This window comes from Canis lupus, chromosome 24, assembly GCF_048164855.1.
Source record: "Canis lupus baileyi chromosome 24, mCanLup2.hap1, whole genome shotgun sequence".
Taxonomy (NCBI): Eukaryota; Metazoa; Chordata; class Mammalia; order Carnivora; family Canidae; genus Canis; species Canis lupus.
This window is the reverse complement of record NC_132861.1, coordinates 41171340-41197383: the sequence shown is the minus strand read 5'-3', so window position 1 is coordinate 41197383 and position 26044 is coordinate 41171340. Positions and strand designations below refer to the sequence as shown.

Below are 26044 nucleotides of genomic sequence, written 5' to 3'. Positions count from 1 at the left end.
GGTTTTAGGCATATCTATTTCTTTCATTATCATCTCAAGGCAAGCTGTCCTGTTTTTGAAAGTTACCAGAGATTCACATTATTATAGCTACCTTCTAAACATTTGGTCTCCTGGAGACACCAATGTATAAATAACATGTTCCAAAATCTTCCTATTACTATTTTTGCCCCAATGCTTCTCTCTTATATTTTGTCACAGAGGTTATTAGCAAGCAAAGAGTTCTCTAATTCCGGTTTTACTTACAGTGTCCGTAAGAGATCCTAAGGAGTGATGAAAATGGTCATGTGCCATGACATACAGTGTATCTGAATTCATGTAACAAGGAATCAGTTTCCAAGAAAATTGCAAAAGGATGTTCTTGAAATAACTGTATGGAAAACTCAAAGTAAAAGCCTTAGGAACTGATCATAATTCTTGACTCCAAACCCACAGAGGAAAAAATATTGAACAAAATCATTTCTATGATCCAGAAAGTGAAGACCACAAATCAAGTTACAAAAACATTTAACTACACACCATGGTCATCCTGCTGTGCTTCAGTTACAATGGGGCAATGACTCATTGGGCAACTCTTAGTGGAAAATGTATAGTCAGGAGACAGATCCTTCTCTCTGTGAAGTCAGAAGGAACTAACCAACCTCTTCCTGACTTCCATAATATTATCCACCACTGAAAGGCTATCAAAGCAGAGCTGGAGATTAGATAATACTTCTGAATAACTCAAAGGAATCCCTTTTGGAAGTGAAAATGTTTTTGAAATTTTGCTATGCTTGAGCTAAATATAAGCGCAGCATCTTATTTATTAATTGGGGCTTTTGAAAGGTAGATGGATATCATCTTTAAAATCCAGCAAAGCCACTGTCATCTGATAATTGGTAGAAATATAATGTAAATTTTTCAGAAATGTTTTGAATGTCTTGACTCAGTCAGTAAAATTTTATTCTCCAGGGTGGCACTGTCAATATGGTGGCATTAGCCACATGAGGCTATGTAAATTAAAATTAGTTAATATTAAATAACATTTAAAAATCCAGTTATGGAGTCACAGTGGCCACATTGCAAGTGATCAATATCCATTACTGCAGAAGTTCCTATTGGACAGTACTGTTCTTGATAGAGAACATTTTATTCAATTAACATCTGATTTCTTCGGTCACTTGTTTGGTTGTTGAAAGGGAAGGGTAGAAGTGGAGATGTGACAGTGAAGCCTTGTCCATACTGGGAAAACATTGACTTCAGCCTCTACCGGGCTTGTTTTCTTACAGTCCTCTATCCCCACTGTTACTGGGTCATTGCCATGGATCCATTTTAGCTTGACTTGAGTCTCTTCAATCTGTCTTTCTCACTGCTTCCAGAGTTACCATTCTAAATCAGAGGTCAAGTGTAAGCCATTGTTTTGTTTGTTTGTTTGTTTGTTTGTTTTCCTAAGAAAACTTCAAATCACCCCCATTATCCCCAGAGTAACTTTTTATTGGATCCAATGGGGTGCAGATCAGCAGCCCTTTATTCAATTCCTCCATGTAGCTCATGCTCTGGTGATGCTCTTAGCCACCTACCCATGTGTCTTTAGTCCTTTGCCTGCACATTTCCTTGCCTCAGAGAAAGGTGTCCTTGCCTGTTGGTTCAGCTTACATGCCAGACCTTTGTGAAAACTTCTGTGGTCCCATCAGACCGAAACTTGGCACTGCTTTAAGTGCTCGCCACATGCTCTTTGCCCCTCTGTTACTGCATCTTTTTCCAATTACATGTTTAACGTGTCTAACTCTCCCACTGGCTGATAAGCTTTCTGAAGGAAAAGGGACCCTCAGTATCCCCCAAAGCTTTCTACACGTGACTGCTTAACAGGCAATAGAGAGGGACACTTCAATTTAATTTGGAGTGAGGAATAGAAAAACTGGCTAACTGGAATCGAGTAAGCGTTTGCTTAGAGAAATGGTGCTGGGGCTTGTGTAGGGTTTTAAGGGATGCAGACAGGAGGAGGGCTGAGGTTAAGACCAGAAATCTAACCTTGGCAGTGCTGAGGAGCAAAATGGAATGGTGAGGCGGCAACTGTGGGCTGCCAATGTTTCATAGGTCACAAAACACCACAAGGCATTCGAGATCAACCTCAGGCAGCATGAGTCATTCTCTCCCTGAGCTCACATGGCAGTTAATCCATAGCTCTGCTGTATTCCGTGTTCTCAGGCTGGGCACTTCCTGGTGTCAGTGGCACCATCTTACTCTCTCTGCTCTCCTCTCCTCTACCCCGTCCTTCCTAGGTGCCAGTTGCATACATCCAGCAAGAGGATTCTCTGCAAATTATGGCTGAATAAGTCCCACTGCGAGCTGAGTGAAAAGTCACCACAGGTAGAATGTAAAACATGTAAGATTATCAAGTACAAATAGGAATGTGGAGCATGTTGCCAGAGTTCTTTTATGCATTTTCCAACAGCACAGGGTCGTGGGGTCATCTCTACCATTTAACCTAGCAATATGTTGGCATGCCTGGAATTCTGAATCCCGTTTGATCAATCATCACTTCTTTTGTCCACCGAGGGCCTGTTTTTACTAGAGATAAACCTCCTTCCTCGTCTTCAAAAGGGAGCCCAAACTGTTAAAAAAGAAACAAACAAAAGACACCCCCCCCCAGAAACAAATAACCCCAATCACCCCTCCCTTCCCCCACCCCACTTTGATTTTTCTCACTCTATGTTTCCTGGGGTCAATGCGAAGTGAAGGTGAATTTGGAGACTCAGAGCTGGAGGTGTTAGGAATGTGGAACTCTTTTCCATGAGTGGGCGGGAAGTTCATCAACATAACGGTGGTCAAGGAAGCTTAAAAATAAAGCTGCTTTCTAAAGGAGAGAAAGTAAAATTGAAAAAAAAAAAAAGAAAGTAAAATTGATTAAGCTTTCAGTTAGCTACTTTTTTTCTTAAGGAATCAGTTGATTTACTAAAAAAGGAGGAAAAGGAAGGAAGGAAGGAAGGAAGGAAGGAAGGAAGGAAGAAAAGAAAGAAAGAAAGAAAGAAAGAAAGAAAGAAAGAAAGAAGAAAAGAAAGAAGAAAGAAAGAAAGAAAGAAAGAAAGAAAGAAAGAAAGAAAAGAAAGAAAGAAGAAAGAAAAAAAAGCTGCCAGCAGAGGAAAAGTCAATGCACTCTTCCAAAAAGATCCTTTGACTAGAAGGAACACGTAAATTCCAAGAAAAGTTAGTTAGAAAGAACAGTTTATTCTCGCTGGTTCCTTCTCATCACATCAGTATTTATTTCCCCCAAATGCCCTTTATTTATTCATTTTAACCATCCTAGCTGTCTACATGTTGGTTCAGGGCATAAAGAACTTTTCTTACCACAAAGACCCTTTTGGGACACCAAGTGGAGACCTCAGCTCTCCTTTTAAATTCTCAGGACTCTAAAACCTAATGTCTGCAGAGACAAACAGGAGGGCTACTGCAAGAAGTCAGGAGCCTAAGTAGTTAGGATGTAGGCCTCTTACCAAGAAAAATCACGGGGCTGTTCCAACATGAGCTGGTTTGCCATCAATCCATAAGATGGAGATAGGGTGTGCCAGTTTCAGAATGTGTAACTTCTATTTACTGAAACTGTAACACATATTCATTGTAAGCTACAATTATCCACAGTTTGGTCTGTTTATGAAACCGTTTTGTGGTTATTTATTAAAAATAAAATTTATGTGTGCTTATTGAAGCTATATTTTGGCAGGCAAAGGAGGTTGGCAGAAATGTCTGAGTCAACAGCCAGGCTCCAGCCACTCTGTATGTCGTCATATAAAAACTTGTCAAATAATATTTAGTTTTTAATCTTTAGTTGCAAACATAAGGTTAGTCATGAAAATATTCTGTGAGTAGGTCTCCTTGAAACAAGAACCCGGGTGTTTGGATTTCAGTAAAGGTGATAATTAAGTTGCTGGCTTGTTTAGGGGCGATTTGTCATTCCTTTTCTTCCACAAACTTCTATTACCTGTTGTTTGTTCAGGTTCCTCACATCTTTAAAGAGCTGTTTTATAATGATTTTTTAAAATATAAGCAATCTGTTTATCTATCAAATTTAAAACCCCAAACAAATACGTCATTCATGATTAAGGAGACATTATCCTGCCAGTTAAGTCCTGGTCCTCTTCTACTGGAGGTCTTTCAAATGCAAATAGATTATTTTTTCAGACCTTTCAGTTATTTAAATCATTATTCAGTTGACCCTTGAGCAATAAGGGTTTGAACTGTGCAGGTCCATTTATACAGTTTTGTGTTTTTTTTTCTGATAAATACAGTACAGTATTGTAAATGTATTTTTTCTTTCCTAAGATTTTCTCAATAATGTTTTCTTTTCTCTAGATTATTTTATTATAAGAATGCAGTACGTAGTACATATAGCATATAAAATATGTGTCAATCAACTATTTATGTTACTGGTATGGCTTGCGGTCAAACAGGCTTTTAGGAGTTGAGTTTTGGGGGAGTCAAAGTTACATGTGGATTTTTGACTATGTAGGGGATCAGTGCTCCTAACCCCCATGCGGTTCAGGGGTCAACTGTGTTTACCTTTCTAATGCCTTCTAAGAAGGAGGTTCTTCTCAAAGGGGCCACAGCTGTTTGTTTCAAGAACGTATATTTCATCTTACTTAGCCATGTGCGTGTATATATAAGCCAAAATGATAGAAGTTGGTCGATAGGGATCCTGAATAGAAAGAAAAATGTCATTAAATAAAGGGTCTTGGAATTGGAGAGAAGGGATGTACTCTGCATGAATAGGGAGAATCAAGTATTCTTTCCTTTGGATCTACTTGCACAAGATTCAACGAGGGAAGAGGAAGGCCGTAATGGACTAGAATTAATCAAGCATGAATTAATTGAGAAGAAAATTTTCCTAAAAGGGAGTTTCTGAGATGCGATAATCAAGAATTGAAAAAAGAGGGAGGCCTGGGTGGCTCAGTGGTTGAGCGTCTGCCTTTGGCTCTGGGTGTGATCTGGAGGTCTTGGGATTGAATCCCTCATCAGGCTCCCCCATGGGGAGCCTGCTTCTCCCTCTGCCTATGTCTCTGCCTCCCTCTCTGTTCTCTCGTGAATAAGTAAATAAAAAAATCTTAAAAAAACAAGTTGAGAAAAGATAGCCCAGTACACTTCTTGCTGTTTCCTTAAATACCTTGCAGATGAGTCATTGCTGAGATTGTGATTTAGTTTGCCTTGACAGACTTTCTATCCCAACTTTATAAGACAGTTATACATTTTATATATCAATTGTCTTCTATCGCTCCATCCCCTTTCTTCATTGGAATTTGGCTTTAGCTGTAGTAAAAAGCTATTTGAGGATTTCTTCATTGATAGTGACTTGGTCCTGCAATTTAGAATTTGTAGCCAAGACACATAACTCAATTCCATACACATTTTATTTGTTGGGCGTCTTCTGTGAGCAAAGCTCTGTGCCAGGTGCTATAGAAAATGGTAAGTTTTCTAAGACAGAGCCATTCCTATACGAAGCTCATAAAGTGATGAAAAGTGTTATCTATGGATGATCTGTTCCCATAGCCTATAGTGGTTTGGATACCATTAACATGGTGAAAGTTTATTTTGGATTCATCAGTGCACAAATCCCAAGGAGTTTGCAAAAACGCCTTGTAGGAGCTTGGTGCATTTGAAACAGAGACTCAGCATGAATGGAGCAAGAGAATGGCAAGAGAGGAATCTTTCTGGATCAGTAGAACCCCCAAAATAGCATTGTGGGGAGTTAAGCAGGGAAACAAAAGATAGCTGCAGACTACTGCAGCCTTAGAGGATGCAGCCTTAGACAGAATTGAGTGGGAAGGATGTTTATTAAGGAGTGCTCTTGATTAGCATCTGTGGGAGAAGGGATAAAAGAAGAATTGAGCAGAGGGAGAAGGTGACCTGGGGTTTAGGTCTAACCACAGCCTTGCTTAAAGGGAGCAGTGGTCCTCCAGAGTGGTACCGGTGATGCTGAGATATTTGGGCATTTATTCTTCCACTACTTAAACAATATTGGATATGGGTTTCCCCAGGATGGGGTGTGACCTGGGGCAAGGCAGTTCTTTTGCAGCCATGGCCACCCTAAAGGGATTGACATCAATATCCCTTTCTGGGCACCAAGTCTTTCATGGAAGCAGAATCTGAGACATTGACGCATCTTGATGACCAGCACAAAAAGACTATTATTTGCATTTAAAAAAAATGATGCTGGTAGTTTGGGAAGAATGGATTAAAAATAGAAAAGAGCAGGAATGGAAGCCAGTTAGGTGCTGTTGAAATTTTTCAGTGGGAGTTGATATATTTGGACTCTAGGGAAACTGTAGGGTTGCAAAGAAGTGAATGGGATCCAAAGATATTTTTGACATAGATCCTGTAGGAATAGGTGGGTGAATTGGATGAGGGAAGTAAGGAGGATGAAGGTACCAAGGATGAATCTCTTGAGTTTTGGCATGAGCAAGAGAGAGGATGGAGAAACCACATATAGAGGAGGGGAGGACTTGAGGAAGAGAACTGTGAGTCAGAGTTGAAATGTTCACCTTTCAACCAAGTGGAGACACCATGCAGGAAGCTGGGTACACCGTTCCTGAGCTTAGAAAAGAGGCCTGCCATGTTGTTTAACATCCTTGCTACTGTTAGTACCGAGCCAGTTGGAAGGACAAATTCCTAGGGAGGGAATGTGGTAAAATGGGAAGGAAGTTCGGCCGAGGAAGGAAAAATGGAGACAGAAGAATAAGGAAAACCAGGACAACATGAGGTTGTGGAAGTTTAGGGAGGAGATCATAGCAGGAGGTGTTGCTTTATTAGCATTTCTTTGAATATTAATAAGGAAGAACGTCTCTTTAAAGTTTATTAGTCCTTTTATTAATGACTTTGTTGAGGCACATATCCTATAATCCACCCGTTTCGAGTGTACCATTCAATGATTTTTTTTCTTTTTTAGTAAAGTTACCAAGTTGTGCAACCATCACCATAAAATCAGTTTTAGAATGTTTCATCCCCCAAATAAGATCCCTCATGCAGTCATTAGTTCTGTTTTTCTTTTGTGAAGCAGCTTTCGGTTATTTAAGATATCGATTTGCTAAAACTTTAAAAAGCAGATATTTTAATTTTTAGGGGTAGAGGCTTGAAAATAGTTGTTTGTTGTTCCTTTTTTTTTTTTTTTCCCCTCAGATTGCCATTTATCCTTCAGTCTGGTTGTGGGGAAATATTGCGATGTAAAACATCACAGTTTTTTGGAGTTAAATATGCTGATCTTTCTCCTTTATGGATATTTACTTTGTTTTTGATTTTTGAGATTGTTAGAAAGTCTTTTTTTCCCCAAGAGTGTAAAAATATTTTTCTTAGTGTTCTTATGTTTTTTTTTTATATTTGATTTCTAGTTCATCTGAAATTTGTTTTGTTTTAAAGAAAGAAGTAATAATCCAGTTTTACCTGTTTTTCCAAACTGTTGGCCCTTTGTTCCCAAATTATTTACTAAGGCACCCTCCCTTCAACCCTTGTTTGGTTAAATTACCATAATCTGTCCATTGTTGGATCTATTCTTGCCTCAGTGCCACTCTGTTTTACTTACTACCCCTTGGCAATACATTTTACTGTCTAATAGCCTGAGTCTACAATAGCATTTGGCTAAATCTCCAATGTGACAGAGTTGATTCAGAAATTCATTTACTATCCTTTCTAGTATGCCCTCTGGCCTTTTGTCTGCCTTTGGATGCAATCTGGCCCTCAACCCAAGTAGACCCTGCCTACCCTCAGGCTTTAAGTCTATTTATTTCGGTCACCAAACTCTCAAAATAAATCTGGTTCTTCAGCCAGACTGGTAATTTAGAAGTTTGACTGTTTTATTTGCATGAACATCCAAATTGGTGTGGCTGCCTGGTAATCTGAGGGTAGCTCACCATCATCTGCAAGCAGTCTATTTTGTGGGTAATGTAAGGTAAACAGTATCTTGTGATGCTGAAAAGAAGGGTTGACTATTGCAGTTTTATTGGCCAATTGACATATTTAATTGAATTCCCTGTAAGTAACAGGCTTTTGTGTCAGTTTTGTGTCATTTTACTCTTTCTGGTAGTCTTCAAATAAATTGGGAGTTGAGAGTTGTTTTTCCACTGGCTGCATAATGACACTGGCTATCTTTATTTATTTCATCAGCTCAAAGTATTGCCCTGATCCTGCAGAGCAGTTTGACGCATTCTCTTTCTCTCTCTTTTTAAAAAATTTCTTTTCTTGCATACAAGAAGGCTTCTGTCTATCAGCATGCAGACCCTGGGATTTTGATGACTGTGGCCTGTGAAATTAAAAGAATTCAAAGGATAGGAAGTGATTTCACAGCCAGTTACTTTGCCTGTTATTGTTCACGAATACAGAGTGATGCTGGGGAAGATTCTTACAGCATATGCCTTTCCTATACACTGATGAGTGAGAGGTTGTCAGTTATAACCAAAGTGGTACAGGTAGTTGATAGACCTTGGTTACAGTGTAGGATACTAGTACTTTTATTCAGAGCATAATCCTAGAGGTAATCATGGCAGGGTAGTAGAAGAAGCAGAGCTGGTACCTGAAGACATGCATTTGGCTCCTGGGTCCCTGAGTTAGTGACCTTGAGCAGGGGAGTTAACTTCTCTGGACCTCTGATTCCTGGACCTCTGAAAAGAAGTGATAATAAACACCTATCTCATAGGTTTGGCATGAGTACAAAACAGCACATGTGGAAATGCGTTAGGTAGGATAAGGAGCCGTAGAAATCTCGAGTAGTATTGAAGTGTCTAGCCTTTCCATGGCTTGAAAGTGTTCAGGTTAATTGAAGGCAAACTAAATAATGCTGTTCATCTAATCTAATATGTCATAGATGGTAAGATACATCGTTATTTTATGTACCACAAGGGAAAAATATGCCCAATATTATCATCAAGCGTGAGACATAACCTGATTTCTGTGATGATAATATCTGAAACAATTCTGTGTCTTAGAATGGATGAAATCAGTAAGTAGAGAAAATATTGAAGATTTGGACCAACTGAGGAGAAGGCCAGAATGAATTAGTGATAAGTCAGACCTATTGAATCTTTTATGAAGGGATATGGTTTGTAACTTTTGAGTTATAATAGCTGAAATGGATTAATGAGTCACAAGAGCAATTGCCTTAATGAATAGATAATTGATTTATAATTGGCTTGTTTTCAGAAGTCAGAATAGGATAATTGTTTGGGTCCATTAGAAATCCATGCCACCTGGCCCCAAGCTGCGCTCTGGGTTCGTCCTCTGATGGAGCTCTTTGGGGATCTTGTTGAATTTTTCACAGGAGACATTTCAAGAGCTTTTTACACTCTCAGATTTTCAACCCCTGTGCCTGTTAGTCAGCCAATGATTTCTCCACTTATACTTGAATGTGAGCAACTACACTTTCTCTGAACCTCGTTCCAACATGTCTTTTCTTCTATTTTAATTAAAAATGTATCTTTTCTCTTCCAAGATTAAAATTGCATGAGTTTCTTTCTCACCTTTTTTTGAGATTTTGCTTTACAGTTTTTTCTTGACTTTCTCCACTAGCTTTTTCTGTTTTGCCTATTAGTGGGTTAACATTTTCCAAATAAAAAAAAGAATCTCTATAACCTATTATTAATTAGAGGCAATAGAGTTAAGCAGATAAAAGCATGAACTGTAGAATCACACTCTGAGACTTCAAATCCCACCTCCCCTACTTCTTAGCTGGATGGATACATTGGGCAAATTGCTTAACATTTCTTCTTTGAGAAATTTGGGCCATAAAAAATTGTGTTTATGTCTTAGAGTTGGTGAAAAATTAAGTGAATTAATATATGTAACACACTTAGGACATTCCCTGGCACATAATAAATGCTGAGTAAGTGTTATCTATTATGGTTATTATTCTTCATTTTACCAGTTTATTTCCTTTTATTCTCATCCCAACATTAATAAAGTTTTTTTTTTGGTTTTGTTTTTTGTTTTTTTTTTTAACCACTGCATTGGACTGATGTCTGGTTTTGCCATATTTCCTTTCATGCCTCTTTCTTTTATCCCACTTCTTTTGGTGAAACTTAAAGAAGTAAAGGCCAATGGATGTGAAAGTGTTACCTAATCCCCAAATCGAGTTTTGTACATCTTCATATCTGATAACCAAGAGTAGCTCTACTGTTTTGTTCTCTCCAGGACAGTGACTTCCTACTGTCTTGTAATAGCTGCAGATTTGATCCTTGTGTTTTTAACTGGCAAGTATCAATAGTCTTATCTTTAGAAAATTACGGAAAGACACGTAAACACATTTTTGAACACTCCATTTTGCGAATGCAAAAAAGCTAACCTACATCGATAGTGGATGTCCATTTGTATAAGTGGACTTATTATATTTCCCTTTAAAAAACTGTTCAATGGAATTTTCACTGTTTTCTGACTTGTAATTCCTTAATGTTCTCTTTGGGAAGGTGAGATAAATGATTTGAGTACAACTCACATCTTGCAAAGTCTGAGACAATAACATTATAACTGTCGACAAACTGCTCTCATTATAAAACATGTGCATAGCTTTCTATACCCAAGAAGCAGTATAAGCTCTGGAAGCACTGATTAACTATACAGAGAAGGCATAAAGCAGAGTTTGACAAAGTGTAGCCTAGCTGTTCAATCTGGCCCATCACTTGATTTTTGTAAATAAAGTGTCTTTTTTTAAGGTTATTTATTTATTTATTTATTTGAGGGAGAAAAAGAGAGAGAAATTGAGAGAGAGATCACGAACAGGTGGAGGGGCAGAGAGAGAGGGAGAAGCAAACTCCTTGCTGACCAGGGAGCACAGTGAGAGGCTCTATCTCAGATCCCAGGATCATGACCTGAGCCAAAGGCAGACACTTAACCAACTGAGCCACCCAGGTGCCCATTTTTGTAGATCAAGTTTTATTGGAATGTAGCCATATTCATTCATTTACATATGGCCACTTTTGCCTTACAGTGGCACAGCTGAGCAGTTGTAGCAATATCATATGCCCTGCAAAACCTAAAATATTTACTGTTTGGCCCTTTACAGAAAAAGTTTGTAGATGCCTGATATAGAGTATCAAAGAAATCTGGCTTTTCATCCTAGTTCTACTCAGTTACTCTCATATAAGTATGGCCTTGGATTTATAACCTGTCTTTTTAAGGAAATAGCTTATTTGTAGGTGTGTACTGTGTAATGACAAAACAGAGATGATAGAAGTTAAAATTTGGAAGTTTAAGTTTAGGAACCAAAGTTGTCTTATAAGGGTGAGGAGGATGAGGTTAATCTTGAGTAAGTGACAGTCATCTCAGATGCCACGATCTGGGGGAGGAGAGGTTGAAGCTTAGAGAAATTGTTAACTAGTTTTCTCTGTTGATACCTTTGCTATTTAAGGAAAAATATTTTGTATTTGCTAAGTTAAAAGTGCCCTATTTTGTACATCTTCTTTGATTGCAGAGTTGGCTCATGAGAGGACAATTTCCATTTTTTCCCCCATGCAAGAGCAACGATTATTGGTTTTAATTTACTTAAAAATGCTCTGGAAGAGGCATGAATCAGGATGCATAACAGCATGAGCTTTTGTGACTCATTTCAGTTTAGAGCAAGCATGATGCCTGTCTTATTGAGTACCTTTAAAGACCTGGTTCATTCATTCATTCATTCAAAAGTTATTTACTATCTATTTACTATTGACTATTCTGTTCCAGCACTTATTCCACATAATTGAGATTCAATAACAAAACAAAGAAAGAAAGAAACAAAGCAGGTCATTCCCCCTTTAGGGGGCCATAATCTTGTAAATTACATAGCATTTTTGAGGTAGATGAGGACTACAGAGAGACATAAGGCAAGACATAAGGAAAGGAGGCTGTACCACCCTTTTCCCAGCACTATGGGAAAAGGGTGATAAAGACAACCTCACAGAGAAGATGACATTTTTGTAAAGCCTTGAGGGAAGTGAGGGAGTCATCTATTCCAGTAAGTGCAAAGGTCCTGAGGTAAGAGAACTCTTGCCATGTGCTACAAATAGCAAGGGGAGAATAGTTATCAATGAGTTGGTGATATGATGGCAGGTCAGATCATATAGAACGTTGTAGGTCTTGATAAGGACTTTGGATTTTTAACTAGATTTTCAACTAGATGGATTTTCTACTAAAAGAACTTGTAGAGTTCTGAGGAGAGGAGAGATCTGATAGTTGTTTTTAAATCATTTTTATTTATTTTATTTTTTTATGATAGTCACAGAGAGAGAGAGAGAGGCAGAGACATAGGCAGAGGGAGAAGCAGGCTCCATGCACCGGGAGCCCGACGTGGGATTCGATCCCGGGTCTCCAGGATCGCGCCCTGGGCCAAAGGCAGGCGCCAAACCACTGCGCCACCCAGGGATCCCTGATAGTTGTTTTTAAATATTACTCTGACTGATTGACTAAAAGGTGAGGTGATAATATTGAGAAACTATCTCAATAATCCTTGTGATAACACAAGGCTTTGTGTTATCATTGAAAAGTGATCAAATTTGAGGTATCTTTTAAGGACAGAGCAAACAGAATTACTGTTGCAGTAATTGTGAGATGTGGGAGATAACAGAAGAAGTCAAGGATGATTTGAAAGTTTTGATCTTAGCATCTGGAAGCATGTGGTTACCCTTCACAGAAAGAGGAAGATTATGATCAGAGCTGGTTTGATGAGGAAGAGGAGAAGTTCGGTGTCGGTCCTACTGAGTTTTTGATGTCTGCTGGCCAGTGGAGATGGTAGGCGTGCAGTTGAATATATCAGCATGAACTTGGCTCATAGCCTGGGCCACAGAGAGAAAATAGAGTTTATAGGATATTTAAAGCTTTGGGACTGATGAGATCACCAGGGGAGTGAATGAGGGAAGAATAGGAATAAGGGCTGAGAAGTGAGTGATTCCGCTGTATCACTCACTTCTCTAGTAGGCAGGGAGGTGAGAAGGGAGGTAAAGAAGGAGGGATTGACCAGGGGGCAGGAATATGAGGAGATCCAAGGGGAAGGAAGAGCTGGTGGGGAAGAAAAGTTGTGTCAACTATGGCTGACAGGTTAAACAAGTGAAAGACAAACGTCAGTGGTGACCTTTACGGAAACTCTTTGGTGGAGTGTTGTGATTGTTTAATACAGGTGGAATGACAGCATATTTATGTAGACATAATGGTCAGATAGAGAGGGAGAAGCTAGTGAAGCAGAGAAGAGTGGATAATTCCTAGAAAAAAATCCTTGAGTAGGCAAGAGGGGATGAAATCTGGTGCACAAGTGGAAGGGGTTGATTTCACCCAGAAGTGCAAACCGTCTGCAGAAACTGGAAGGAAGGCAGAGGGTAGGGGTGCCAAAGCTGGTCGGTGAGTAGACATGATAGAAGTTCTGTTCTGGTTGTTGCTGTTCTTGATAACACCGGAAACAAAGTCATCACGGAGGAGTGAAGACTGAGGAAGAAGTGTGAAGTTTCATCACAGTCATCCAGGGGGTAGGAGGACCAAGAGAATCGGAAATCTGCAGGGATTGTCTTGTGGCAGGAAGGGACCCTGAGAATAGCAGCTGCAAATTTAAAGTAATAGTAGATTTTCTTTAGCCATATTTAGCTCTTTTGCTATAGACCATAAATGGGTTGAAGTTTGGGCTTAACCAGGGTTGAGTTTGTTTGTTTTTTGCCGAATGAGTAAAAGGACAACAATATGAAGAAGTGATTTGAAATATACAGGGTGTTCAAGGGAGAGATGAGGTCCTGGGAGGGTCAAAGGGCCATCAGAGTGAAGGCACTAGAGTTAACTTGAGGTCAGAGTGTGGCATTCTTGGAACTGGATTATAAAGGTATGGCATTCTTTGGTGATAGTGAGGTCAAATTTGAACAAGTACCAGTATCAGAATCACATGGGGGAGCTTATTAAACACGAATTGCTGGGCCTCACCCCACATTTCCTGACTCAATAGGTCAATGTGAGGTCTGAGAATTTTTATTTCTAACAGGTTCCCAGGTGATAGTGAGACCTAGCTTTGAAAACCACTGTTCTGGTATGAGCACGGTGAATAAATGGCTGAGATAAGTTGAAGAACATTGTCATTAGAATACAGGGACTCAAGAATCTCAGAAGTCAGAATGTAGGAAAAATCATCTCTTTGTTTCAAGAGAAGGAACATTAGGTCCAGGAGCTAAAGCATTGAGAAATGATGAGGATGGCTGCCATTAGGGAGAGGAGCTTGGTGGTAAAGTCTGGCAACATGAAATTCAAATTTGGATGTTTTAATGAAGGAAGCGTATACACAGGAGTGCTCAGTGGAAGGTTGGGCAGGTGATGCCCTGAACATCTCTAAGGGTTGTCATCCACATTATGATTCCTAGGAACAAGAATGGTCTGTCAACTTGATTGAGACATGAAAAAAATAAATTTACTTCTTAGATTCCAAGCCCACAGATATATGGGCTGTATATAAGCTTGAATAATTTCTGCACTAAAGGAAGATGATTGGCTCTGCTTAAAATTGTGGGGCTCTTACAAATCTTTCTCTTTGGGGTAGCCAACGCAGGAAAAAAAAACTCACACATAATCACATACAGCCCTCCCTATATTTACGCACCTCTACGCCCAAATGAGAATGAGTCCTTCTGACATCCAAGGTCACAAAAGTAGGGTCCTCAAAGTTCAAAGAATATCACAAATGTCTCCAAATAAAAAATTAAACAAAAGCAAGGATTATTTTGATATTTTCTATTTAATGTAAAAAAGTCTGCTTCACAGTCCTGTGAGGCAAGGGGTCATGTCATTTTAGAGACAGCAGCTCAGAAGTATTAAGTCTGCTGCTCTGTCCCTGTCTTCTTCATTTGCTCTTGCAGCATGTTCTCTTCTTCCCTTTACTCTCTTTTGCTGCTAATTATATGTCTATCTTTTTAGGTCATCCCAACACTCAACATGGGACTTGAACTCACAACCTCAAGATCAAGAGTCACATGCTCTACTGACTGAGCCAGACAGACACCATATGTATATATATTTTGGCCAAACACCATCATCCATTAAATCAGATTGACAAATGCCCGACTCTTACTCATTTTCTGGACAGCACTGATGGACAACAGGAGAAGTTGAGGGAGCATGCAGGATAGCATGGGTCCATCCCTTTGCTGAGGTTACAGGTGTCCTGTGTGGGTCCAATGGCCTCAGTGAGGGTGCTCCTTTCTGTGGGTGTGGTATAACTTGCTGGAGGATCTGGTTCTCCCAAGTTAGTAAGTAGGATCTGATGATAGCCCAGAATTGGCAAGTAAAATGAGATTTTAATTTTCATAGCTTAAAAATCCCGCCTTTACTTTCAGACTTATGTTTTAGGACCAGCTAACAACAAAACATAGAAGTGACTTTACAAGGAGAGTTTCGATTGGCTGGTTGGGCGGATAATACCCTCAGAACATAGGTACAGAGCAATTATTTTCAAATGGCCATGAAAATCCATATGTATGATTTCCTCAGATGAGCTGAAATTTAAGAAAAGGCCTGAGCATGAAGAAAACATTTGGTTTAAACTAAGCTTAGAAGAAGTTTTTGTTTTAGAGAATCCCTTTGGGGTTAAGTTTACCTCTTGTTTTTAGTTTTATTTTCTTGTTTTTGCTTTTTCTGGTATTGCATTTCTGGTATATATTGTATTCTTAAAGAAAAATTATGTGTTTTAATATTTTCCCTAGGGTATTTGAAATAATTGTGTTTGGAGCATGTTCTTATGAAGATGGAAATATGCTCACTCTGCAACAGCAATGCGTAAATAATTGCAGAGATAATATGTGAAGGGTGATAAAAATAGTAATTTACTTTTCATGGTCCTTCTTAAAAATGCTATTGAGGTATAAATACACATAATACACTGCATGGATCTTAAGTGTTCATGCTGAGGGATTTTGACAATTGTATATGAACAAATAATCATTACTGAAAAAATTTCATCACCATAAAAAATTGAATTGTATCCCTTCTGGTCAATATCCACCCACCTTGTCTGCATGGCACTACTTCCTGAATTTAAATTTATACAATAACTTTGTCTATTTTTGAAACTCACTAAAGAGGACCACAGATATGTATTTTTGCTGTGTGTGTGTGTGTGTGTGTGTGCAACTGGGTGAGTATATTTGTGTGTCTGTTTTGCTCAACATGATGTTTAGGATTTATCCATGTATAATGATTTTAAGATTCATTCATGCTGTGCCCTGTATTAATAATTCATTTCCTTTTATTATTAAATAATATTTCATGGTATGGATAGATCAACTTGTCTATCCATTTATGTGTTTATGGGCACTGTGGTTGTTTTCTCATTTGGGCTATTATAAATAAAGTGGTTATGAATATTCACGTATAAATCTTGGCATGGACAGAGGTCTTAACTTACCTTAGATCTTGAATTTAAGAATGGCTGGATGATATATTAGTCGTACAGTTCCTCTATTAAGAAACTGCCAGACTGCTTTCCAAAGTGGCTAAACCATGTTACATTCCCAGAACAGCAGTATTTGAGAGTTTTAGTTTCTCCACATCCTTGCCAACACTTGGTATGGTTAGTCTTTTAAATTTTAGCTATTCTAATTGAGATGTGGTGGTAGCTTACTGTGGTCTTAAATTTTCATTTTCTTAATGAATAATAATGTTTAATATCTTTTCATGTGCTTATCTGTGAAGCCTGTTCAAATCTTTTACTCGTTTTGTATCTTTGTATCTGGGTTGGTTATTTTCTTATTTTTGAGTTTTGAGAATTATTTATATATTCTTAATGCAAGTCCTTTTTCAGATATATGATTTATAAATTTTTCTTCCTAGCCTTGTCATTCTCTTTACTTAATTGCTTAAATAGAAATTTCAATTTTGAGGCCCAATTTATCAATTGATATTTTTATAGATTATGCTTTTGGCTTTATATTGAAAGCATATTTGCTCAATCCAAGGCACTTATACTAAGACACTTAAGGTTGTCCCATAGCTCTTAATGTTCTGCTTATTTTTTAGATTCATCATCCAAATAAAGTATCCTGTGCTTTATTTTGGGTAATTTCTATTGTTATATCTTCAAGTTCACTGATCATTTTCCTGCAATTTTTTTATTATCTGCTATTAATTCCATAGCATGTATCTTAAGTCTCACACATTATGTATGGTAGCATTTCTAGAAGTTTGATTTTGGGTCTTTTAAAAGTATCTTCCAGGCCTTTACTTACCTTATTGAAATAAAATATTTTTATGATAACCATCTTCTGTCTTCTAATTTTAACATCTGTATCAGTTCTTGGTTGGCTTTAATTGTTTATCCCCTCATTATGGGTAATATTTTTCTCTTTCTTTCACGTGTGGTAATATTTTATTAGAGGCTGGACATTGTGATCTTTCCTGTGGAAAAAAACACCTTGTGGGTGTTAATTATTTTTGCAGTCTTATAAATATTCTAGAGCTTAGTTCTGGAAACAGTTTGATACTTTTGGATCTTGTTTTTAAAATTTGTTAGGATAAAGTGGATCAGTGCTTGGGGAAGGCTGAGTGATTCCCCATTACTGAGGCAAGACTGAATTCACTTTCTGCAATTCTCCAAAGGTCACAAAAGTTTTCAGTGTGTCTACCACAAAAATATACTATGAACAGCTCTCTGTAAGGATGAAGAACTGTACCCCAAATTCTTTTGGGTAGTTCTTTCTCTAGCTTGGGTAATTTCCTTGGATGTATGTATTTGTCAGTACTCAACTGGACATTTGAGGGAGCCTCTCCAAAAAACCCCAGGGTTCTTTCTCTGTACACCTCTCTTCTTTTCTAGTACTTTGTCCAGAGGACTTTAGATGGGCTTGTCTTCCTGAATTCTCAACTCAGGGAGTCCACTGGGCTCCACCAGGTGTTGTCTGAGTTTCTCTTCCCTATGCTGCAAAGTAGAGGCAGCAAGCCCGGAATAATTTGTTTCCCATCTCTCAGGGATCATGAGCCTTCAATGCACTTAGACACTATTTTGCAAACCAATGTGTTATATATGCTATTAAAAACATTGTCTCAGGCAGGCAAGTAAGTTTAGCTCCTGTTATTCCGTATTGACCAAAAGTGGAAGTCATGTTTTACACTTGTTTTTGCTTCATGTATTTTGAAGCTCCGTGTTTATTGCATACACATTTAGGATTGCTCTATCTACTTGATGAATCAAGCCTTTTCTCATTAGATAATGTTTCTCTTTATCCTTGATGAAACTGCTTGTTCTAAATTCCACTTTGTCTGATACTGGTATAGCTATACCAGATTTCTTATGGTCAGTTTATTTTGTACAAGTTTTCTCACCTTTCTATCTTCATCTTGGCTGTTTTATATTGAAAGTGTCTTTCTTGTAAAGAATATACAAATCTTGCTTTCTCACCTTCCACCCCAGTTTGATAATATTTGCCTTTTGCCCAAGTATTTATTTACCTATTCCATTTACTCCATTTATTAATATTTATTAATATGATGTGCTTTATCTCCCATCTTGGATTTTAAATTTTATTTAGTTTTATTCATCTTATAATAAAACTAAATTTAGTTTTGTTTCCTCTTTTTCTTCTTTATTATTTTGAATGAATCACATATTTTAGGTATATCTTTTGGGATTATCTTCTTATTAACCATTCTGGGTATCGTGATATACATTTTTATTATCAAAGTTTACTCCCAATTAACAATGTAAGAACTTTCACAATAGTGCCATATCAACTACCCTTTCCCAACATTTGTTCTATTATTATCTCACATTTTACTTCACTACATGTGCTATATTCCTCCCAATGCATAGATGCTATTTTTATTTTAAATGGCCAATATTTTATTATCATTATTATTTATTATTATTTATTATGTCCAAAAGTATATATACATGTAAAATAATAGCACATATTACTAATTCATATTTGCCCAGATTTATTCCTTCTGCTACTCTCCATACCTTATGCAATTTTGAGTTCCATCTGATATTATTTTCCTTCAGGTTAAAGAATTTCTTTTGTCATTAATATTGTATCATAAATTCTGAACACTCTCCTCCTCCTCCTTCTTGTCTTTCCATTTCTGTTTCCATTTGCATACTTCCTAATAAGTTTGCTTCAAGTTCAATGATTTTTTTCCTTCTGGTGAATCCAGTTTACCCTTAAATCAATACTTCATTTTCATTTTCTTTCTAGCATTTTTATTTAATTCCTTTTTCAGTTTTTATAATCTACTTAAATTTCCTATTTAATACATACAGTATTTGGTTCCCTTCAATTTCTTTGCATCTTCATATCATTGGTAGTTCAGAATACTACTATTTTTTATAAGTATTTTATTTTTTGATTATGACTATAAAAGCAAAAGTCTCTTGCAAATTTCTAGTACTGACCAAAAGCAGAAATCTTCCACTGATCCTTTTTTTAAAAAGATTTATTTATTTATTTCAGAGATACAGAGAGAGAGCATGAGGGGAGGAGGAGAGAAGAGGGGGAGAGAAAATCTCAAGCAGACTCCCCATTAAGCTCAGAGCCTGAAGCAGGGCTCAATCACGTGACCCTGAGATCATGGCTTGAGCTGAAATCAAGAGTCAGACACTCAACTGATTGAGCCACTGATCTACTTTTAAAAATTATACATTTGAGTGATCTTTTAAGATATAACCTCTATGCTCATTCACATAGGGCTTCCTTTTATTCTCCTACATTTTAAATAGAATTTTTATTTGTACATGTTAAAGACTAATCAATTGATTAATAGACATGATTTTCAAATTAATAATCTGATAAATTGTATACTACTTTACTAATGTAGTTAAATGATGAAAAAAGAGAAAAGATAATACATGGCTTATATAGCCATGTACCAAACCTTACTGAAAAAGAAAAAAAAAAGGTAGTTGTTTTCTCTCTGTGTGTTGGGAAATTTCTGAATAAAAGCTGTATGAACTTCACATTAATAAAAATTAAAGAGGAGAAAAGACCAAGTTTTTTAGAATGGTAGAGGAATATTTTCTAAGTCCTTTTTAAACCTTACTTCATGATAGAATTGAAATTGTCATTTTAAATTCTAATCAATGGAATTTGCAAGTTGATTAAGGTTGCATTTAAAGGTAGTATTAAGGTTGCATAAAACTGTGCCAAAGATAAGTTTTATATAAAAAGATTAGAATTCTTTCCATAGCCAAAATGTTTTTATTTGCTGTATAGAGTTTAGAGATGAGGGGATAAGAATATTAGGAAATACAGCAATGACTACTTGAATATCTGACCATAGGAGTTGATAAATCCAGACTATTATTGTCAAAGGCTCTCTAAAATCTGTTTTAACTAAACACAGTATATTTTCTTCCAGTTATGAGACTCCACTTAGCACAAAGAAGATGAAGTTATATGAATAAAATTGAAGCCCATTTAAACTATTTGGCTTGTAGCTGAAATTTACTTAAAGTTTGTTCCATTTGGTTATGGTTGAGATTATGTTACTGCTCCCAGTTATTGCTGCCCTCTTTGTAAGAAGATTGTATATTCCTACCCTTTGTTGTAATGACCACAGTGTCCTGTATGGTATGCATCCCCATCCCACTGAGCCAGACTTTTTTACTGAGTTGCATAAGCTAATGGAATGTGGATGGCAGTGGCTGATGTGAGCAGAAACTTCAGGAGCCTTGTTTAATTCTTTCACTGCTCCTTTTTTCTCTTAGCCCACGGTTAGAGTCATTGCTACCTTATGCCTCTGTCCACTGAATTACTTTTTAGAAATGTAGCCCCTGAAATTTTGAGTATAATCTGAATTATTGGAAACTATAGTTGGCAACATTCTTTTATAATTTTAATATATGTCTGAAAACTGATCATGAGTTGACACTTAGTGAAACTAGGTTATTAGGGCAAAGTTTAAGATATTGTAATACAGAGACTGTTGAATTATAGTGGTTTGAAAAGAGACAAAGTTTTCAATTCCTCATGTAACCATCTGTCTAATTTAGCTTGCTTGGGAAACCCTGCTCCCTGAAGTCATTAAGGGACTTGATCTCCATCCATTTTATTTTTCCACCCACAGTCCTTTTTTGCATGATTGGAGTTGGGCAGAGATTTATCTATATTTATAGCTCATGATAAAGGGAAAGACAAGAGGTCCTGGGCATGGCATTTCCTTTTAAATAAACAATTTGGGAGTTGTATGCAGGTGAATCTCATTCATAGTCCATTGCAAAGAAAGCTGAAAATGTAGTTTTGAGAAGGTTGCCCACAAGTCCAGTCCAAAACTAAAGAAATAACTATTACCATGGGAAAGAAGTGAACTGATAAAGTGAGGTACCTTTATGGATCTTGTTGACCATCTTAGATCATTGGGCCTCCCTATACATTGCATTCTTCAGAATTCTTAAATTGAAAGAGACTCTAGATGCTGTTCCACTCAGATCCATGACAGAAATCAATCTCTCTCTTAATTTTTAGCTTTTGGAGAGAAGACAATTTAGAGCTCCTCTTGGTTGTTTACTTTGGTATCCTGGGACACTAAATGATGAAGTCCTTCACAATGCCTGGCACACAGAAGAGGCCTGATTGAAAACTATTAGATGAATGCACAGTATATTTCTTAGGCTTGTAGGTCAATGCTTATTAGTTAGAGAATATTTAATAAATGTTTGTTGAATATCGAGTGAAAGGCTACTGAAGTAAATTTTCAATTATTAAGTATAAACAGGCTTCCCATTGAAAATGGTGAACTGTGTAAATGGATTAATTATTTCTGCCTCTGGAGACTTAATAATAATGCTAGTAAAAGAATAAAAATCAAGCATTAGTCTAGAAAAAATCTAGCTGGGGCAAATTGAAGCAAACAAGATATTTAAAAAATCTTGGTTGATGAAATATAGCACGTATAGTCTGTGTTCTATATTTCAGAATAGCCATAGACTTGAACACTCTCAGACAAAGATGCAGCCAACAAGGAATGCAGGTGTCAGAGGCTGCTGGGATGAGGAGACACAGGAATGAGAAGGTGGTTGGAAATGTAGGGAATAATTTAAAATCTATATATCGATGAGTCAGCTCTAGTCAGACCCCTTTCTTCTAATTCCAAAGGGAGACAAAACTTTTTTTTTTTTTTCCTATTGTGCAACCCATTCTCCCAAACTCAAATTTTTATTAAAGAAATAGAATCAACTTTATGGCAGGTGTGGGGAGACATGATGCCTCAGAGCAAAGCTTCTCCACTTTGTCATCTGGGACCTCAGAACAGAGACCCCTTACCTCAAAGAGTTAAAGAGCCTCTGAGTCCAAGAGCCCTGCAATGCACATGGAAAAGACATGAAGATACCATCACAAGAGTAAAACCACCTTTAAAAGTGATTGACAATTATAAACAGATTAAATATCCAGAAGGAGCTATTACTTTCTTCAATGGACTAAATTTTGTCCCCACCTCAAATTCCTATGTTTAAGTTCTAAACCTCAATGTGGTAATATCTAGAAATAGCATCTTTAAAAGATGATTAAGATTAATGAGGTCATAGGGTAGATCCCTAATCTGATAAGATGGTGGCCTATAAGAAAAAGGAAAGTCTACACCTCACCTCCATTCAATATTGGCTTTTTGAAGATGTACCAAGAAAGTGACCATCTGCAAGCCAGGAAGGAGGCTCTCACAGGACCAGACCATGCTGGCACTCTGATCTTATACTCCTAGATTCCAGAACTATGAAAAGATACATTTCTGTCATTTAAGCCACCCAGTCAATGATGTTTTGTTACAGCAGCTCCAGCTTCCCAGTATGCCTTCATTAAAAACCCTTCTATGCTATTTGATTTTTAATATTTTGTGTATGTCTACATTACTTCAAAAACCCTGACAAAACAATAACAACAGCAAGAAATAAATGAGACCTTCAAGCTGGTGCAGAGTGGACCAATCAGCTTCCCTTTTCATGGGTGGAAAAACCTTCTAGAGCTAAATGATTTGCCCAGGGCCATTCGGTTTGAAACTCAGCCTATTTATTTATTTATTTACTTATTTATTTTTAAGATTTTATTTGTTTGGGAGAGAGAGAGCTCAAGAGATAGCACGGGAAGCATAAAAATAGCATTCCCCATGGGAAGGGACAGAGGCAGAAGCAGACTCTCCACCAAGCAGGGAACCAGATGTAGAACTCAGTCCAGGGACTCTGGGATCATGACTTGAACCAAAGGCAGATGCTTAACTGACTGAGCCACCCAGGTGCCCCAAAATACAGCCTATTTAAAACCCATGATATTTAAATTCCATGTCCAGTGCTTCCAGTATTTGTTGCATATTCTGTAATATGTTTGCATTTTAAATATATTTACCAATTTACATATTTTGGCCAGATTGAAAACATATCACATTCTAATTTAAGATTGCCTGATTATATATAATGGCACTAGATTATTTTGATAGTATAACTGGAATCATAATCTACATAGATTGCTTACACAGGGAAAGTAATATATCCACAATATATAAACATTCCAAAGAATTTAAAATATTTGAGTATTTTCATGTTAACATCTTTGAGAAATTGCCTAGTTTAGTGAAAAGTCAGGAAAAGGATGGAATTATGGCTCTCCACTATATTATCTGTATGAAAATGGCAATCCCTAAAATTTTCTAGGTCTCAGCTTCTTCATCTGTAGCATGAGGACAAGGCTTGCATACCCTACAAAGATGTTGCAATGATCAAAAGAATTCTAAATTATTAGATGTAAATATAGTGTATATGACTATAGACCATAACACAGAAGAATCCACAGACCTATCTGGATGCTTTATTATACAACTCTTTTCAAATTATTGGATCCGTGGTCCTGCTTGATTCTGTTTAGGTGTCATGGATTGTTTTACCAGTTGTTATTGTGCATTATATTTGGGGATGTCCTGTGGATGTTATGGATGTATGATCTCAGAAATTAGCTCAAACTTCTTCAAATCTCAGAACCAGTGTTTTCCAAGATCGCTATTCTCTTACTTTTGATGGCGGACTTTGGCAGGGAAAATGTTTGGAAAGGTAGAAGTGCCTGAAGATGAGGATGCTTTTTCCCATCAAGCCATCAAGTCATGAATTATTATTGATATGGTTTCTCCTACTATTGGCTTTTTGAAAGACTGACCTTAATTTTGTCTCAGCTCTGACAAGTGGTTTCATATATTCAATTACTCCCTTCTGGATCTATTAAAAAGGGCTCGGGAAAACAGACTATGATTTCTAGAATATTCAATAACGCAGCCATCCTGGTAGTCCCCTAATTGGTCTCCCACATTATTTGTGAGCTCTTGAATTCAAAATAGATTCTTTGTAAAAGAAACAGAATGAGCTTAACCTTATGTAAATGTTTTTTTTTCTAGTGTTAGTTCAGAGGAATTGTTTTTTCTTATTTTACATGACAAAAATATGCTTTAATGTTGGTAAAGCTATTGGAAACTTTATGTGAAAATATCAAGTAACATTTTGTGTCCAAATATATATTAGTCACTATTAATTATTTACCTGTTTAGCGTGATGGCTATCTAGCCAAGCATCTCCAGTTGCCATAGAAAATGCTCATAATATTTTTCCCTTTGTCATTTTTATATCACCTGAGACAGGAGGAGCCATTGACACAAGAAATGCTGTTATTCCATGCTCAACTAACTTTTCAGACCCACCAATCCTCAGGAAGCAGTAGGATTCATTGCTCCTTCTGCACATTTACCATTTTTGAGCACAGAGCTGACTGTGCCTTGCAATGGTGTTGGTTTGTGCCAACTTGCTTGAAGCCAAACAAGTTCCTGATTTAAAATCTTCTGTGATCTATTTCCATATATACCTTTGGGATTGAATGCATTTATGTGGTTGATCTCATTTCTGAAACTAAGAAACAAAAAGGAAGAATGATTAGAGTTTATAGCAAAGTTAATTATCTATTTGCCTATTTCCACAGACTTGGGATTCCCCACTACTTCTCATGGTCATCAAAATATACAATCTATAGGTTGGAGTGTAGTGGGATAGCTAAGAATGAGGACTCAAGTTTCAGATTGTATGAATTTAAGAATACAACTAAGTCCTTTGATTATTAAGGAAGTATCAGTTTCCTTACTTATAACATTTAGATAGTAATTGCATTACCATATAAAAAAGGAGAAATAGGGGATTGACAGTTCCTAGTATTTTACTGGACACCTAAAATAAGGAAATGCTGGCTGCTATTGCCATAGGTTTTGTGCTTAAGAGAACTTCAAAAATTATGTGTTTGTAAAATAAAAATGAGTGCTGGCCAGAAGAATCCTACTAACCTTACCTGTGGGACTTCCTTAATAAATATTAATCAAAATGCTTAATACACTTCTCTGTAGAAACCAATACTGAATTTATTTCAAAAACAGATGAGTTCCCACTATGTGTGTAGTATGGGCACAGCAGACACAAATGAAGCTTTTATTTTCTGGGACCTCATCATCCAGCAGAAGAGATGGACCAGTAAATAAATTGCAAAGGTTAAACATAATAAAATAAATTCAATGACAAAGTTCATATTGGTGCTGAATTTATATACCCAGTGGTTACTGTATTGCTAGCACAAGGCAGAAATGCAAAGTCAAGGTCATCAAGCCCATAATGCAAATGTGAGCTTGATCTTAGTTTCAAACTGAATATTCTAATGGATCAGGGTTGTTATCTCAGCACATCTTAAATACTCTATTTGAAGAAGCTCTTGTAATTTTTTTGGATAAGAGACAAAAAGCCTCTGCAGGTATCAAATTGCGTTGCCTTACATGGTCTGGGGAAGTGAGGCCAAACAACATCTACCGGATATGCCACTAACTGTTGTTTATGTGAGCCAACAGAAAGAATTAGTTTGCACATCCATATCAAATGCCCACACTCCCAACTCCCAACTCTTTATATAGCTGTCATGAAACAAAGATACGCCTAATTGGCTTTGCCAGCAGTAAGGGATAAGCTATCTTTTTTTCCCCCTCATCTTCATTGGCTGCAACTCCCATTCCTGATTTGACACAGAATGCTTAGCTCCCTCTAAAAATGATTCATATTAAAATGAATGCATGTTCGATGCAGTTTTGCATATAGTGTCCAAAA

The 26044-nt window shown here is 37.2% G+C and overlaps 1 long non-coding RNA gene across 1 annotated transcript in view; it reads right to left on the bottom strand.

Moving 5' to 3' along the window:
• Window positions 1–14785: 14785 nt before the first annotated feature.
• The window catches only part of LOC140616093 (uncharacterized), a 58841-nt gene continuing 47582 nt past the window's right edge, over window positions 14786–26044 (bottom strand). The window contains exons 4-6 of the long non-coding RNA XR_012016623.1: window positions 24452–24814; window positions 17172–17340; window positions 14786–15208 (exon numbers count right to left, since the gene is read on the bottom strand). This is a non-coding gene — a long non-coding RNA (uncharacterized lncRNA). The remainder of the gene's footprint in view (window positions 15209–17171; window positions 17341–24451; window positions 24815–26044) is intronic.